The 15,914-nt window shown below is 39.2% G+C and overlaps 1 protein-coding gene across 2 annotated transcripts in view; it reads right to left on the reverse strand.

The window, feature by feature from the left end:
• Window positions 1–15,914, reverse strand: part of LOC115218988 (protocadherin-18) — a 280,881-nt gene that overhangs the window by 49,356 nt on the left and 215,611 nt on the right. The window lies entirely within an intron of this gene.

Below are 15,914 nucleotides of genomic sequence, written 5' to 3' on the forward strand. Positions count from 1 at the left end.
ATACTGCTAGTCCATATATACATACATTATACATTTATACGTGTTTATGCGTGCACACACACACACATACACACACATTTTATTTCTGCTGATCCAGTTCATTCTTAGGATGGACGTTTCTCGATATCTTACTGGTTCGTTGGACAGAAAACAGTAGATGAAGAAAAGAAAACCAGATCACTACCCGTAATACATGTGACCGAAAATATAAGGTTGCCCGACCTATATAACGTCGATAGACGGCATGTATGATAGGCTGGCAATGTACTAAGCATCTCGATACATACTAGCTTTAACCCTAAGTCAGCAAGAGAAAAAAATGTCTAAGAAGAGATGGAACGTTGCGTGGGTCATATTTCATTGTGATAATGTCAATTAAACTCACTTCATTGAGCTATTCTATCTAACGAATCAGATGAACGTCGAGGATACTCTTAAGCAGTGGTTTTCAACAATTGTTTTGTTCATGGACCCCTTTGGTTACTAATATATTCAGGTGGACTCCCATGATCATTCGATGTTTTAAAACTAATTTCATTGATACTTCTTTCAAAACTCTTATTTTATTTTACACACATTAACTCGTATAGGTTGAACTATGTAAAACGTTCGAAAAAGAAATCTGTTTCTTACTGTAAATACATGTAAAGCAAGATTTTTTTCATAGACCCTTAAAATACTTCTGTGGGTCCCCGATTTACTATGGACCCCGGTTGAGAAGCCCTGTTCTACAGTAGTAGGGGGCTGGATCGACCAAACTGTTATTATTATACTCTACCATATTAATCTGGTATTTTCTCACATTCATTAATAAATGCACACACAAGTATAATACATATGTAATGGGAGAAATTTATTAGTAAACATTATTATGAAATGTCAGAGTCAGCAGTTGTGGCGATAAAAGTTTATTGTTGTTATCATTGCATACCGTACGATGTGAAAGATGAACAATGCATGAAGTTTTAAGGAAGTATTTACCGTTACGTTACAATACCTTGGCTCGACGGGCAGGTTATGATAAATCCAAAAGCATGCGAAGTAAAGTTTGTGCTTGTGTTCTCTTCATTGTTTAGTAGTAAATACAGAGAGAGATAGAATGATGTTGTAAGAGAACAGAATTAGAGCTAGTGAGAGTTGTAGGGTATGGGGCGTTGTCTCACAGTTGCTGACAGTAAACTTCATTTCTCCCTCTGACCAATGTTCTAGCTGGTCAGCCAGACTTCGTTGAGTCGTTACCATGTGACAGGAGTCGTCACCGACTGTGACTGATTTTTGCTTGGGGTGTGCTTGCTCTTATAACTATCCAGAAGGATAGATATATCATTGAGAACAATAGATTTAGTTGGTGGTCTTGTTATCTCTATTCTAGCTTTTGGTGAATTAGAAGAGGTTAGAAAGGGTCAAGTGGTGAAGACATTATTTCGGCCTAGCTAAAGGCATCTGGAAAATGTAAAATTGCTGTCACAGAAAAACCATTGTTCCACCGTGGGAAAAGTTCTGTTGCAGTGTTAATTTAAATTTGGTTATGGTGGATCGAATCCACTTCACGCATGCAAGATTCACTACACATAGATATAAATGCGCATGTGTACACACCACACAGGTATATCAGAATGGCATGAAACCCTAGACCTTTGAGTCACTGATGTAGTTTCTTGACTATAAATAAAATATGTGCAATATACTATATGTGCTGGGTTATAGATCTTTGGCTGGTATAAACTATCGTGTGCATGTGTGTGTATGTATGAATCCATGTATGTATGTATGTACGCACGCGTGCACATATAAACACAAACACATATATGAATAGCCGATGATTTACTCCGCGACTACTTGGAATTTTTCATGTATGGTATTTCAATTAACTTCGAATCGAATATATGCACTTACTTCGGACCAGCAATTCGATGTTCGATAGTCCGAAGTGATTAGACACTATCAACTAAGTATTAAAAAAATAAAAATAAATAAACACGGCTTGCCTCACCGCTTACAACACCCAGAACATTGCATTAACAGAACTTCCCAACAAAATACAGAAGACGTGAAACATCTTGCCTTGTGTACATATTCCGTTATCATGAAGGATCACAAAAGGTCGGGGATTTTTTCCATTTCTAGGTGTGCATTTATAAACTATTTTATGAGTGAAATGGACTTAGTAAGCTAAGCATTTTCGATGCGATTAACCGTAAGGTTAGAAATGCTCTTGGATCTTTTCGGTTTGAACAGCAGTTTTTTCTAGCGGTGTCATATGAAATTGTCACCCATAATTATGACCTTAGTATCGATCTATTGCATTTCAATCTATTTTAGGGTTAGGGTTAGAGTTAGGGTTAGTTAGGGTTAGGGTTAGGGGTGGGGGAAGGGTATCTTTTTTTCTTCAGAAATGTAAATAAATCCAATCTGTTTCTTAAATGAGGGACATATTCATACGGCACAGAATGTTTTCACCTCGATAGACGTCACTGATTGGTTGAAATTGCAGAAATTGAAGAAAAAAACAACAACAAATATCTTACAAACTATAGAATTTTCTCAATAAAGCCAAGAGAAAAAAGATGTTTTATAAACACATTCTACCAGTATACAAAGTTTAAAAGTGTTTAGTTACGTGGAAATTATTTTTAAAAACTGCCGGTCAAACCGAAAAGATCCATGCTCTTAGATTAAGTATGTCAGCACATATTTAACTATTTGTCTTCAACGTAACAAGTGTCGCTGGATATTATGCTAAATCATTCTTTGACACAACCAAGTAAAATTTCTGATTTGATCTCTTATCCCTCAGAATGCATCTGATGATCATTTCATTGATACTGAAGAGTAGTTTTAGATATTATACCACTTTTTTTTACTAAGACTCGAACTCAACCAATCTAGTTGAAGTCGCCCCAATTTCTTCCTGCTGAAGCGGTGTAGCATGAGTTATGAGGAATGTGCGGACCACAAAGGCCGTCCGTTTTATACAATATATATGCTATAGTCGAAGTGGAGGCACATGGCCAAGCAGTTAGAGCAGCGGACTCGCATTCGTGGGATCGCGGGTTCGAATCTCAGACCGGGCGATATGTGTGTTTATGACCGAAACACCTAAGCTCCACGCGGCTCCAGCAGAAGGTAACTTCATCACAACTTTCTCTCACTCTTTCCTCCTGCATCTTTAGGTCACCTGCGACGGACCGGCGTCCCATCCAGGTGGGTAACCTATACGCCAAGGAAACCGGGAAACCGGCCCTTATGAGCCAGGCATAGCTCGAGAAGGAACAAACAATGCTATAGTCGAAAGTATGTTACATTCAAGGAAGGTGGCCGTAAAGGGCGGCCCCAGCCCTCACTACGCCACAGGCCTCCCCCCCTTTAGATTCTTTTTCTTTTTTTATCGTTTATCTTTTACATGTTTCAGTCATTGGACTGTGGCCATGCTGGGGCACCACCTTGAAGGCTTTAGTCGAACAAATAGACTCCGATACATTTTTAAACTCTGGTACTTATTCTATCGGTTTCTTAAATCAAAACGCTTAGTTACGGATGCGTAAACAAACCAACACCGGTTGCCAGGTGATGAAGGGGTTCAAACACAAGGTCACACATATACATGCATGCACACACATTCATACATACATACATACATACAAAATACATACATACATACATACATACAAATATTCACATAATACAGATATACTAACATACACACACATACATACTTAATACAAACATGCATACATACATACATACATACATACAAACACGCATACACACACACACACTCGATGGTGCTCCACGCAGTTTCCGTCTACTAATTTCACTTACAAGTCGTCAGTCGGCCCGGGGCTATAGTAGAAGACACTTGTCCAAGGTGCCAAGAAGTGGGACTGAACCCGACCGAAACCACACAGTTGCAAAGCGAGCTTATTAATTACACGGCCATGCCTGCACCTTCTGTTCTTGTTATGAATATTGGCGGGCAAAACCAACGGCAACGCGAAATGGAAGACGAAAATACTTGTAAGCTGTTACCAAAAGATAAAACTATACATGACTATTATGAAAAGCGAAGTGGAGATGTGCCAACAGACGACCAGTTATTATAATTGTAATTGTTCGAAGCAAGAACAGAGACCAGTTACTGCTCTAAGACATGAAGAGGATTTAAAAGATTGGTTAATGTTCGTTCAATAATTAATGAGAGTTTTGAAAATACTGTCTTTGCTGCTACTGCTGCTGAATATGGTTTTCTTTGAAGTACTTACATGAAAAACAGGCGTGCATTTCTTGGTTGAAAGTTCTGCACAGATCAGCGTTATAATATTTCCCTTTTATTTTACACAAACCACGTGTTTCTGTGTAGTTGCCTAGTCTTAGGAATTTTGCGAAATTTGAAGAAATGAAAAGAAACCACTTTATTTCAATTTTTTAGTTTTCGTTTTATTCTATTTTATTTTGCTTTATCGGTTTTAATTTAAAAATTGCAACTTATAATTAATTCCTTCCACTTTAGAATTATTCCTTTTAAAGTTGCCGAATATAACAACGGCAAGTGAACACATATGAGCGGCGAGGGGAGGAGGTACAGTAAAAGCTTAGTAACTCCTCCTTTCTTTTGTATTAAAGTATTTATTATTTTATTCTCTCTCTCTCTTTCTTTCTCTCTCTCTCTCTCTTTCTCTCCTCCTACTTTTGCAGTCGTTGCTACTACTAGAATTGCAATTATTACTAAGGCGGAGAAAGGCGGCAAGCTGGCAGAAATGTTAGCAAGCCGAACGAAATGCTTAGCGGCATTTAGTCCGCCTCTAAGTTCTGGATTCAAATTCCACAGAGGTTGACCTTGCTTTCAATCATTACAAGATCGATAAAAAAAAAGTACCATCTGTGCACTGGGTTCGATGTAATCACCAAAACCTCCTCCCACAAAGGATTTCAGGATTATTACTAAGACTGTGTGATGGTAGAATTGTGGATGCGCAATGGCCCAGTGGTTAGGGCAGCGGACTCGCGGTCGAAGGATTGCGGTTTCGATTCCCAGACCAGGCGTGGCGTGGTGTGAGTTTATTGAGCGAAAACACTTAAAGCTCCACGAGGCTCCGGCAGGGGGTGGTGGCGACCCCTGTTGTACTTTTTCGCCCAAACTTTCACTCTTTCTTCCTGTTTCTTGAGTAACGCTGCGATGGACTGGCGTCTCGTCCAGCTAGGGGGAACACATACGCCACAGAAACCGGGGAAACCGACCCCATGAGGCTGGCTAGGCTTGAAAAGGGCGGAATAAAAAAAAAAAGAGGAGCTGGTAGAATCACTAGTGCGCCAGACAAAATGCTTAGTAGGATTTTTTTTTCTGGCTTTACAATCTGAGTTCAAATACCGCCGGCGTCAATTTTGCCTTTCACATTTGGACGTTCGTAAAATAAACACCCGTTGAACACTGGATATCCGTGGAGGTGAAAGGGACAAACACAAACACACAAATATGTATATGTGTGTGTGTGTGTGTGTGGTCGGAACTGAAAAATTCAATGACTCACAAGGACCAGTGATTTCATTCCGGTGATAATCCTTGGACTAATCAAGTAAATTTTCTGGCTATAAAATTGCTGTCATTTCGCACCTTTAGACCACGATAGATTATTTCAGACCCTGGTCTTGTTGTTGTTTTGTGTGTGGAGGGGGGGGGGGGATGAGGGTTCTTTTGCAAAAGAGATTCGTTTAATTACAAAATCTCTCTCCCGCCTACCATCCCCATCTGACACCGTGTGGTTTCCATTTGTTTTTGCACATTTCTACTAGTTCTCCAAAATGATTAGCAATGACCTAACCCCAGTAAAACGGTCTTTGCGCTCTTCTCTCTCTCTCTCTCTCTGTCTCCCTCTCTTTCTCTCTCTGTCTCTCTCTCTCTCTTTATCTAGCCCTCTGAAAAACCTCAACACACGCATACCGTGCTATCATTCCGAGTGTTCGCAATAATATATTCGGTCGTTTCTTGGCACAAATATTATTTCCCAACGCCAATGTTTCGCTTATCGGTTAAAACCCATTTCGCTTCCTTTTTTGGTGTTAATGTCATTGTGAAAGACAAAAATGTTCCAATTTCCCATTTCTTTTCTCATAAAAATCTTGGAAATTCTTTTTTTATCTCCTTCTTCGTCGTCGTCGACGTCGGCGGCGTCGTCTTCTTCTTATCTATTAATAAACCTTATCTACCTCCCTCTCATTCATATTGCTCTAAACCAATATTATAAATTTAATCCATTTTAACTGGCATATCAGAGAAATCTCGCCAACAAGACAAGTTATCGTTTGTGCCTATAACCACTTATTTTGTTTCAGTGAACACATTGCTAAGAAACGAATATCATGTGATTAAAAAAATAAAAATAAAAGAAACATGAAGAAGAAAAAAAAAGGAATCAATGCCAGAAATATTACAATCTTTAGTTGCTAAAATGCTGCTTGAAAAATATCAACACAGGCAGCGTCAAATAGATAGAAGCGTTTTCTAAGCGAAGAAATGATAAGCATAGTCATAATGTAACTTTAAGAATCGGTGGTGGTTTGGCAGACTTGGTGTAGTGACGGACAAAACACCTCACGCTATTTAGTTGTTGTAGTTTTATGTTCTGAGTTCAAATCGACTTTGCGTTTCATTTTTTCCGGAGTCAATAAAATAAGCTTCAGATACAACTTTACAAAAGCTCGTGTAACCTAGTAACTCAACACATATGGATAGTGTGGGTTAGCGACCCATCATCCTCAACTGCACATGCATTTCTCTTGATCAGGACAACCATAGCACGTGCACTCTTACAACTCTCAGAAAACAATTAGTATATTCTAGTATTATATAGCATTAATGTATTATATCTCAGCCTCACTTCTATACATACTTGCATATTAATAATTGTTAGGGACACCGTATTTCGTCATACAACCATAATATACTAAAGACTTATTACTCAATACTGTTTTCTATCTGTGGATGGTTAATGGGTTGAATATGGTACTGATGAAGGGGCAATAATTCCTGAAATATGCATATACACCTATTAATGGGTTGGATATGGTACTGATGAAGGGGCAATAATTCCCGAAATATGCATATACACCTATTACCTATTTTTCTATCGCACAGTTTACATAGACGTATTCGTATACGAAATGTTATAACTTATAATGCTGGCTCTAGTTTCTATAGAAAATTTATATAGATGACTTTTAAATTACTTGCATATATACACAAACACATACATACACGTATTAAAACTTTGACAAGAAAGGGAGCGACAGTGACTTCGAAGTTTCGTCCTGTAAGCCTTCGTAAGACTATCTGTAAGTTACTGTCATTCCTCTTCATGTAAAAATTTGATAAACCTGTACTCTGCAAAAAAAAAAATTATGATAGGCGCAGGAGTGGCTGTGTGGTAAGTAGCTTGCTTACCAACCACATGGTTCCGGGTTCAGTCCCACTGCGTGGCACCTTGGGCAAGTGTCTTCTACTATAGCCTCAGGCCGACCAAAGCCTTGTGAGTGGATTTGGTAGACGGAAACTGAAAGAAACCCGTCGTATATATGTATATATATTTGTATGTATATATTTGTGTGTATATGTTTGTCCCCGCAACATCGCTCGACAACCGATGCTGGTGTGTTCACGTCCCCCGTAACTTAGCAGTTCGGCAAAAGAGACCGATAGAATAAGTACTAGGCTTACAAAGAATAAGTCCTGGGGTCAATTTGCTCGACTAAATGCGGTGCTCCAGCATGGCCACTGTCAAATGACTGAAACAAGTAAAAGAGTAAAAGAGAATCCTTCAGTTTAAAATTGGTTTCAAATTTTGGTACAAGCAGTTGAAGGGGAGAGTGCAAGTCGACTTATTTTATTTTATCGACCCCTAAAAGGCAAAGTCGAACACGGCAGAATTTGAGCTCCGAACATAAAGTCAGATGAAATGCTGCCAAGCATAATTCTCCGGCACCGTAACTATTCTATTTCTTTATTACCCACAAGGGGCTAAACACAGAGGGGACAAACAAGGACAGACAAATGGATTAAGTCGATTACATCGACCCCAGTGCGTGACTGGTACTTAATTTATCGACCCCGAAAGGATGAAAGGCAAAGTCGACCTCGGCGGAATTTGAACCCAGAACGTAACGGCAGACGAAATACGGCTACGCATTTCGCCCGGCACGCTAACGGTTCTGCCAGCTCGCTGCCTTCCTTCACTTTAATGTGTGCGTGTGTGTGTGTGTGTGTGTGTGTGTTCGACACTAGAACGTTGTAAGGCAATGTACACTTTGGTTAGATTTGAACTCAGATGTAATGACCGTAAATAAATACCATTTCTTTTTCTTCTTTTTTTTGTTTTTTTTTTTGGTACTCAAACGATTTTTTCCAATCTACCTACCACTCTGTATTCGAAATACTTTTTAACTTCAGCTTTTCATCTCTTCGAATATTTGATTTTCTCATTTTTATGTGAATAGAAAAAAAAAATGCGAAGAAGGAGAAAGAACGATAATTTTTCTTCATTGTGGTTTATTTATACTTTCTTCGTTCTAATGAAACAAGAACAAAATCTGTGTCTTTTGTGTTAGAAGTAAAACTATGTGTGTGTGTGAGAGAGAGAGAGAGAGAGAGAGAGAGAGAGAGAGAGAGAGAGAGAGACAGATAGATAGATAGATAGATAGATAGATAGATAGATAGATAGATAGATAGATAGATAGATAGAAGATAGATAGATAGATAGATAGATAGATAGATAGATAGATAGACAGAGAGAGAGAGAGAGAAGAGAGAGAGAGAGAGAGAGAGAGAGAGAGAGAGAGAGAAAGAGTAATTTAGATATGAATAAGATGCAATATATTCCAGTTTAAATGTAAGAAACGTGCAGTTGTTTTTCAGCTAACCTTCAAGAGTCGATTTTATTTGGTAGAAAGAAGTTCGTGAGGTTTTTTGGCTTGCTTTTTTTAAATTTTTTTATTTTATTTCTGTTTTCATTTATTTGTTTATTATTGTACATGTTTCCCCTCTGCTGGCAGCTATCCAAAATGGCTATCATAGGTTGAGCTGTATAATCTACGCTATATTACGTATGTGAGACCCTAGCGTACTTCTTTAAATAGTTTTGGCCAATAAAATATGACAAGAGAAAGCAGTTCGTCCGTCACCAGATAAAGATAAAAATGAAAAAAAAATGGCGTTTGTTAAATCGTACAAAGCAATCTAGCGACGAGAATTTGTTTTGCCAACGAAGTGTATACTTGAAGAGGTTAAAACCGTGAGATAGCAATATCTTTACAAAAGATTTTATGCATCTCAATACAATTTCATTCTTTATTTTCTATCTAGTTTAATCCAACTTTTTCCCCTCCTTAACACTTCTGTCACGTAATTGCCATAACATAAACGTAGCTAACATCTCATTCTCAGATTTTAACTTGCATACATATATAATCTCCAGTAATTTCCTTTGTAAAATATTGATTTAATTTAGAATAGTCACGAGGACACTATATGCCTCAGTTTTAAATGAGATTGTGTGAGTTGCACGAGTTCAAGTTAATGCTTGACTGAATTAGCAAAACGAACTCAAAATCTCCGAAAAATGGGAGAGCCTGTCAGAAATACAGTTTTCAGGAAATTTTTCCCTTTGAGCTAAATCTTCTCTTTTGAGTGTTCCACTTTCTTATGAATAATTATTCAAATTTTTTTAAGGCAATAACGACCACAAGGTCTCAAAGGGAGGAAGATATGAAATTGTGTCTGGTGTAACTAAATGTGGAACTACTTGGATCTCCGTCGGTTTTGACGATGAGTATTCAGTAATGCCTTTGAATTAACCAGTGTGTTAGTATTCAACAAAGATTCCTTTATTTTATTCTTTTATTTGTTTCAGTCATTTGACTGTAGCCATGCTGGAGCACCGCCTTTAGTCGAGCAAATCGACCCCAGGACTTATTCTTTTGTAAGCCCAGTACTTATTCTATCAGTGTCTTTTGCCGAACCGCTAGGTAACGGGGACGTAAGCACACCAGCATCGGTTGTCAAGCGATGTTGGGGGGATAAACACAGACACACAAACTATACATATATATACATATATATATATACGATGGGCTTCTTTCAGTTTCCGTCTACCAAATCCACTCACAAGGCTTTGATTGGCCCGAGGCTATTGTAGAAGACACTTGCCCAAAGTGCCACGCAGTGGGACTGAACCCGGAGCCATGTGGTTGGTTAGAAACCTCGAGCAGAAGTTGCGTGTCAAATTGTGTGACAAGGCCAGATCTTTGAATTATAAATACAATCCATCTGACAAGGTTCCGCAGTTTCCAGTTTCACTCACAAACGTTGGATCGATCCGAGACGCAGAGGGAATGAACGCCTGACCTCATAAATGCAATGCGAACTTCTTAACCACTCGGCCACATTGTGTCTGGTGTAAGCTATAAATGATATACTAATGGGACCCGCGAATATTTCACGGAATTAATGGTAAACTTATTGGGTTATTTCTCTCTCTTTACTCTTTTACTCTTTTACTTGTTTCAGTCATTTGACTGCGGCCATGCTGGAGCACCGCCTTTAGTCGAGCAAATCGACCCCGGGACCCATTCTTTGTAAGCCCAGTACTTATTCTATTGGCTTCTTTTGCCGAACCGCTAAGTGACGGGGACGTAAACACACCAGTATCGGTTGTCAAGCAATGCTAGGGGGACAAACACAGACACACAAACATACACACACACACACACACCACACACACACACACACATATATATATATATATATATATATATTATATATATATATATATTATATATATATATATACATATATACGACAGGCTTCTTACAGTTTCCGTCTACCAAATCCACTCACAAGGCATTGGTCGGCCCGGGGCTATAGCAGAAGACACTTGCCCAAGATGCCACGCAGTGGGACTGAACCCGGAACCATGTGGTTGGTTAGCAAGCTACTTACCACACAGCCACTCCTGCGCCTATGCCACTCCTGCAAACTTTATTCAACAAACCTGAAAGCGTAGCTTGTGTCTATATCAAAAGATAATCGCTCATCTGCTACTCATTAAAAAGTGAAGGAAATTGGAATACAATGATTACTTAATGCACTTTATATATACACTTTATATACTTTGTGTACAATTTAATAGACTTTATACACAACACTCTCACTCTTCGCCTTACCCTTTTTCCCTCTCCTTTTTCTTTCGCTCTTCGCTTTTCTTTTCAACTAATCACGTGAAAGCGTTACAGACGGGCTAAGTAATGAAGTAACACGCAGAATTATTAAAGATCTTTTAGGAAAAAGAATTAAATTAATTCGTTTTTGAATGAGCAATGGTTAATATTTATGAAGTAGAATATAGTAGCAGAATTAATTTATTAACACAAAGCGTTGGAAGCTCGATTACAACACTATTCGAACTCAGATGCAAGAATGACGAGCGAACTGCTACGAAATTTTAATACCACCACCATAACTACTGTATTTCTTCAAAAAGAATAGCGGTTTCTTTTGAGTACAGTAATCCCTCGATTATCGCGGGTGTTACGTTCCCAAACAACCCGCGATAGGTGAAAATCGACGAAGTAGAAACAGTACTGTACTGTATACTCTTTACTCTTTTACTTGTTTCAGTCATTTGACTGCGGTCATGCTGGAGCACCGCCTTTAATCGAGCAACTCGACCCCGGGACTTATTCTTTGTAAGCCCAGTACTTATTCTATCAGTCTCTCTTGCCGAACCGCTAAGTGACGGGGACATAAACACACCAGCATTGGTTGTCAGGCAATGCTAGGGGGACAAACACAGACACACAAACATACACACACACACACACACACACACACACACACACATATATATATATATATATATATACGACAGGCTTCTTTCAGCTTCCGTCTACCAAATCCACTCACAAGGCTTTGGTCGGCCCGAGGCTATAGTAGAAGACACTTGCCCAAGATGCCACGCAGTGGGACTGAACCCGGAACCATGTGGTTGGTAAGCAAGCTACTTACCACACAGCCACTCCTGCGCCTTTTATTTATTTTATTATTTTTTATAATTTGTATATATTTATTTTATTATTTTTATATATTTAAGCTTTTATAAATCTCCCCACGCTCTTAGGAGTATTGGGGTACTCGTGTCTTCTCTTTTTTACCTCCTGAGTGTTCCATACAGTATGTGCGATATTTTGTTTACTCATCTACGATACACTACGTATTTTCTTTTAATATATTTTGATTAATGTGTTACACGGTGCTATTAATTAATGTGTTACACGGTGCTATTAATTAATGTGTTACACGGTGCTATTAATTAATGTGTTACACGGTGCTATACTGTATTTTTATTTATTGATTCATTAATTTTTAGGCATGAAAATGCTTATTTTACTACAGAAATATTTAGAATCTAAAAAATATAAATACCAATTGGCCGCAGAAACCCGCGGTATGCTGAGGAGTGCGCGATATGAATTTACATATATTAGCCAGAAAACATCCACAAGGTACTGGGGGTGCAATATGTGAACCGCGATATGGTGAGTGATTACTGTGGAGGCGCAATGGCCCAGTGGTTAGGGCAGCGAACTCGCGGTTTCGATTCCCAGACCGGGCGTTGTGAGTGTTTATTGAGCGAAAACACCTAAAAGCTCCACGGGGCTCCGGCAGGGGATGGTGGTGATCCCTGCTGTACTCTTTCACCACAACTTTCTCTCACTCTTACTTCCTGTTTCTGTTGTACCTGTATTTCAAGGGGCCAGCCTTGTCACTCTCTGTGTCACGCTGAATATCCCCGAGAACTACGTTAAGGGTACACGTGTCTGTGGAGTGCTCAGCCACTTACACGTTAATTTCACGAGCAGGCTGTTCCATTGATCGGATCAACCGGAACTCTCATCATCGTAACCGACGGAGTGCTTCTGCATCCGAGTGATTACTGTACATATGTAAATTATATACTACATACGTACGTATGTATGTCATTATTCAGTTTTTCAAAATTTCTTGTCACTAGAGAAAGAGCCGATTTCTAACCTACATCTAAGGCTTCTTCATTGGAATTTCAACAACATCAACTGGGGTATTTTTGCATGTATGTGTATATATGTGCATTATTTGCAGTCAGTGCATGTGCAAAATTGTACGATTTGTTTTATGTGTGTTTTCTCATGCATATAGTTGTATGTCTAGATCAGTGGTTTTCAACCAGGGTTCCGCGGAACCTTAGGGTTCTGCCAGTACAGTCCAGGGGTTCCGCAAGAAGTTACAAAAATGCTAAAATCGACAGTAATTTTTAATTCTCCTGTGCAGATATGTGTGCATAAGACAATTGAATTATTGCACAGGGGTTCCTCGAGCCAGTGGAACGTTTCCTTGGGGTTCCGCTTTAGCAAAATGTTTGAAAAGCACTGGTCTAGATATTCTCATGCATACTTAAATGAGAAACTTCTGGTAAGTTTTACATATTTTTACTGCTACGTATGCATATGCGTGTATGTATATGTATATGAGTGTGTATGTGTAGAGGGAGAGAGAGAGAGAGAGAGAAAGAGACTGAAGTACTCGTAAGCTTATACTATCCCATTAAAACAGTATTACAAAAACCTTAGAGTGCCTTTAGTAAGTTAGAAGATGTATACTAAAGGGAGATGAAAGAGTTTAAATCGGTTTATCAGAAACGGACTTAAAGAAAAGAGAAATGTGAGTCGTGACATTTGAAGGGTTACTAAAGTAAAAGCGCTTGCCATGGTGGTGAGAATGGGTCCCGATCATAATGCAATGAGTTCTGTTCCTGAACCGGGCAGTGTGTTGTGTCCACGAGTAAAGTAATTCCCTTTTAGGTTGTTCTAGTTTACTTAGTTATCTCGAGTACCAGCTAGGTTCTGGTGCATCCCTCCTTCCCTCCAGCTCTCATATCCATGATATATCCCTGTACCAAGAATGGCGGGAATGAAAGAGTACCTGTGCCTGCTCACTACGTATATCCCTACTAGGTAGGAACCTAAAGTGGAGGCGCAATGGCCCAGTGGTTAGGGCAGCGGACTCGCGGTCATAGGATCGCTGTTTCGATTTCCAGACCGGGCGTTGTGAGTGTTTATAGAGCGAAAACACCTAAAAGCTCCACGAGGCTCCGGCAGGGGATGGTGGTGATCCCTGCTGTACTCTTTCACCACAACTTTCTCTCACTCTTACTTCCTGTTTCTGTTGTACCTGTATTTCAAGGGGCCGGCCTTGTCACTCTCTGTGTCACGCTGTATATCCCCGAGAACTACGTTGAGGGTGCACGTGTCTGTGGAGTGCTCAGCCACTTACACGTTAATTTCACGAGCAGACTGTTCCGTTGATTCGGATCAACCGGAACCCTCATCGTCGTAACCGACGGAGTGCTTCCATCCCAAGAACCTAAAATAATAAGCAAAATCATACTGCTTGTTACCAAGCCATACTCCCTCGTGAGTGACGGCTGGTTGAAGTGTGTTCTTTTCTTTTACCTTTAATAAAATAATTAATACTATGAATGAAAAAATTGATTGCAGTCGGGATCGAAACAGAATTAAGAATACTGCTTGACTTAGTATTGGCGAATGTCCCAAAATTCTAAATTTTCTGCTTTATTTAACCAAAGCCCAATAATTACATACATTACACTGTTCCACCTTTAATATGTTTTCAAGTCACGTGGTGCTTTTAATTAATTGCCAACGGCCGTGAGTCATATAGACGTGCGAGTGAACAAACAAAAGTAATTCTCAACCTATTTGGCTTGAGTTACATGTATTTAATGGTAGTTTTAACTCAGCTCCGTGTTACTCAGAGTTTCGTGGGAGTGGGACATGTCCACATCATCAGACGTTCAGAGACAGAATTTATCTCCAAATATCTGATGAGGTACACGTTTCCTACGCCCATAAAACTTATTCTTTGTAAGCCTAGTACTTATTCTATCGGTTTCTTTTGCCGAACTGCTATGTCACAGGGACGTAACACACCGACATCGGTTGTCGTGCAATGGTGGGTGGACAGACACAGACACACAAATACATGCATACATATATGTATATATATATATATATATATATATATATATATATATAATATATATATATATATATATATATATATATATATATAATATATATATATATTTATATGTTATATGTATATATTTATAAAGGATCGTGAGTAAGGCCAGAACAATGCGAGGTAAATGCACTGTGAATTCCCGTGTCTAGCATCTACGGAAATGCCAGACCCTGGAATTCACAGTGCACACCAGGGCAACACAGCGGATCAGGGGCAACCTTAGAATCTCATACACCACAGGAAACCAAATATCAACAACATAAGAGAATTACAGGAAGCTAGCTGGCTGCTGTAGCAATACCTTTCCGTGCATGTCCACTCCACACACGCACATCGGCAACATTCGTTAATTTCTTGAAAATGGGGTTAAAGCCCCGAAATATTGAATGCAAGGTAAGTCTGCATTAATTCATACATTTGTCTTCTTGTGATTTGCCTTCCATTTACTTCGCATTGTTTTGGCTTTACCCACGATCCTTTATACAATATATTCTACACAATGTTTCATAGTAATTATTCCATTATATATATATAATGGAGTGGCTGTGTGGTAAGTAGCTTGCTAACCAACCACATGGTTCCGGGTTCAGTCCCACTGCGTGGCATCTTGGGCAAGTGTCTTCTGCTATAGCCCCGGGTTTACCAATGCCTTGTGAGAGGATTTGGTAGACGGAAACTGAAAGAAGCCTGTCGTATATATGTATATATATATATATGTATGTGTGTTTGTTTGTGTGTCTGTGTTTGTCCCCCTAGCATTGCTTCACAACCGATGCTGGTGTGTTTA

This window comes from Octopus sinensis, linkage group LG14 (genome assembly GCF_006345805.1).
Source record: "Octopus sinensis linkage group LG14, ASM634580v1, whole genome shotgun sequence".
In the NCBI taxonomy this organism is placed as follows: Eukaryota; Metazoa; Mollusca; class Cephalopoda; order Octopoda; family Octopodidae; genus Octopus; species Octopus sinensis.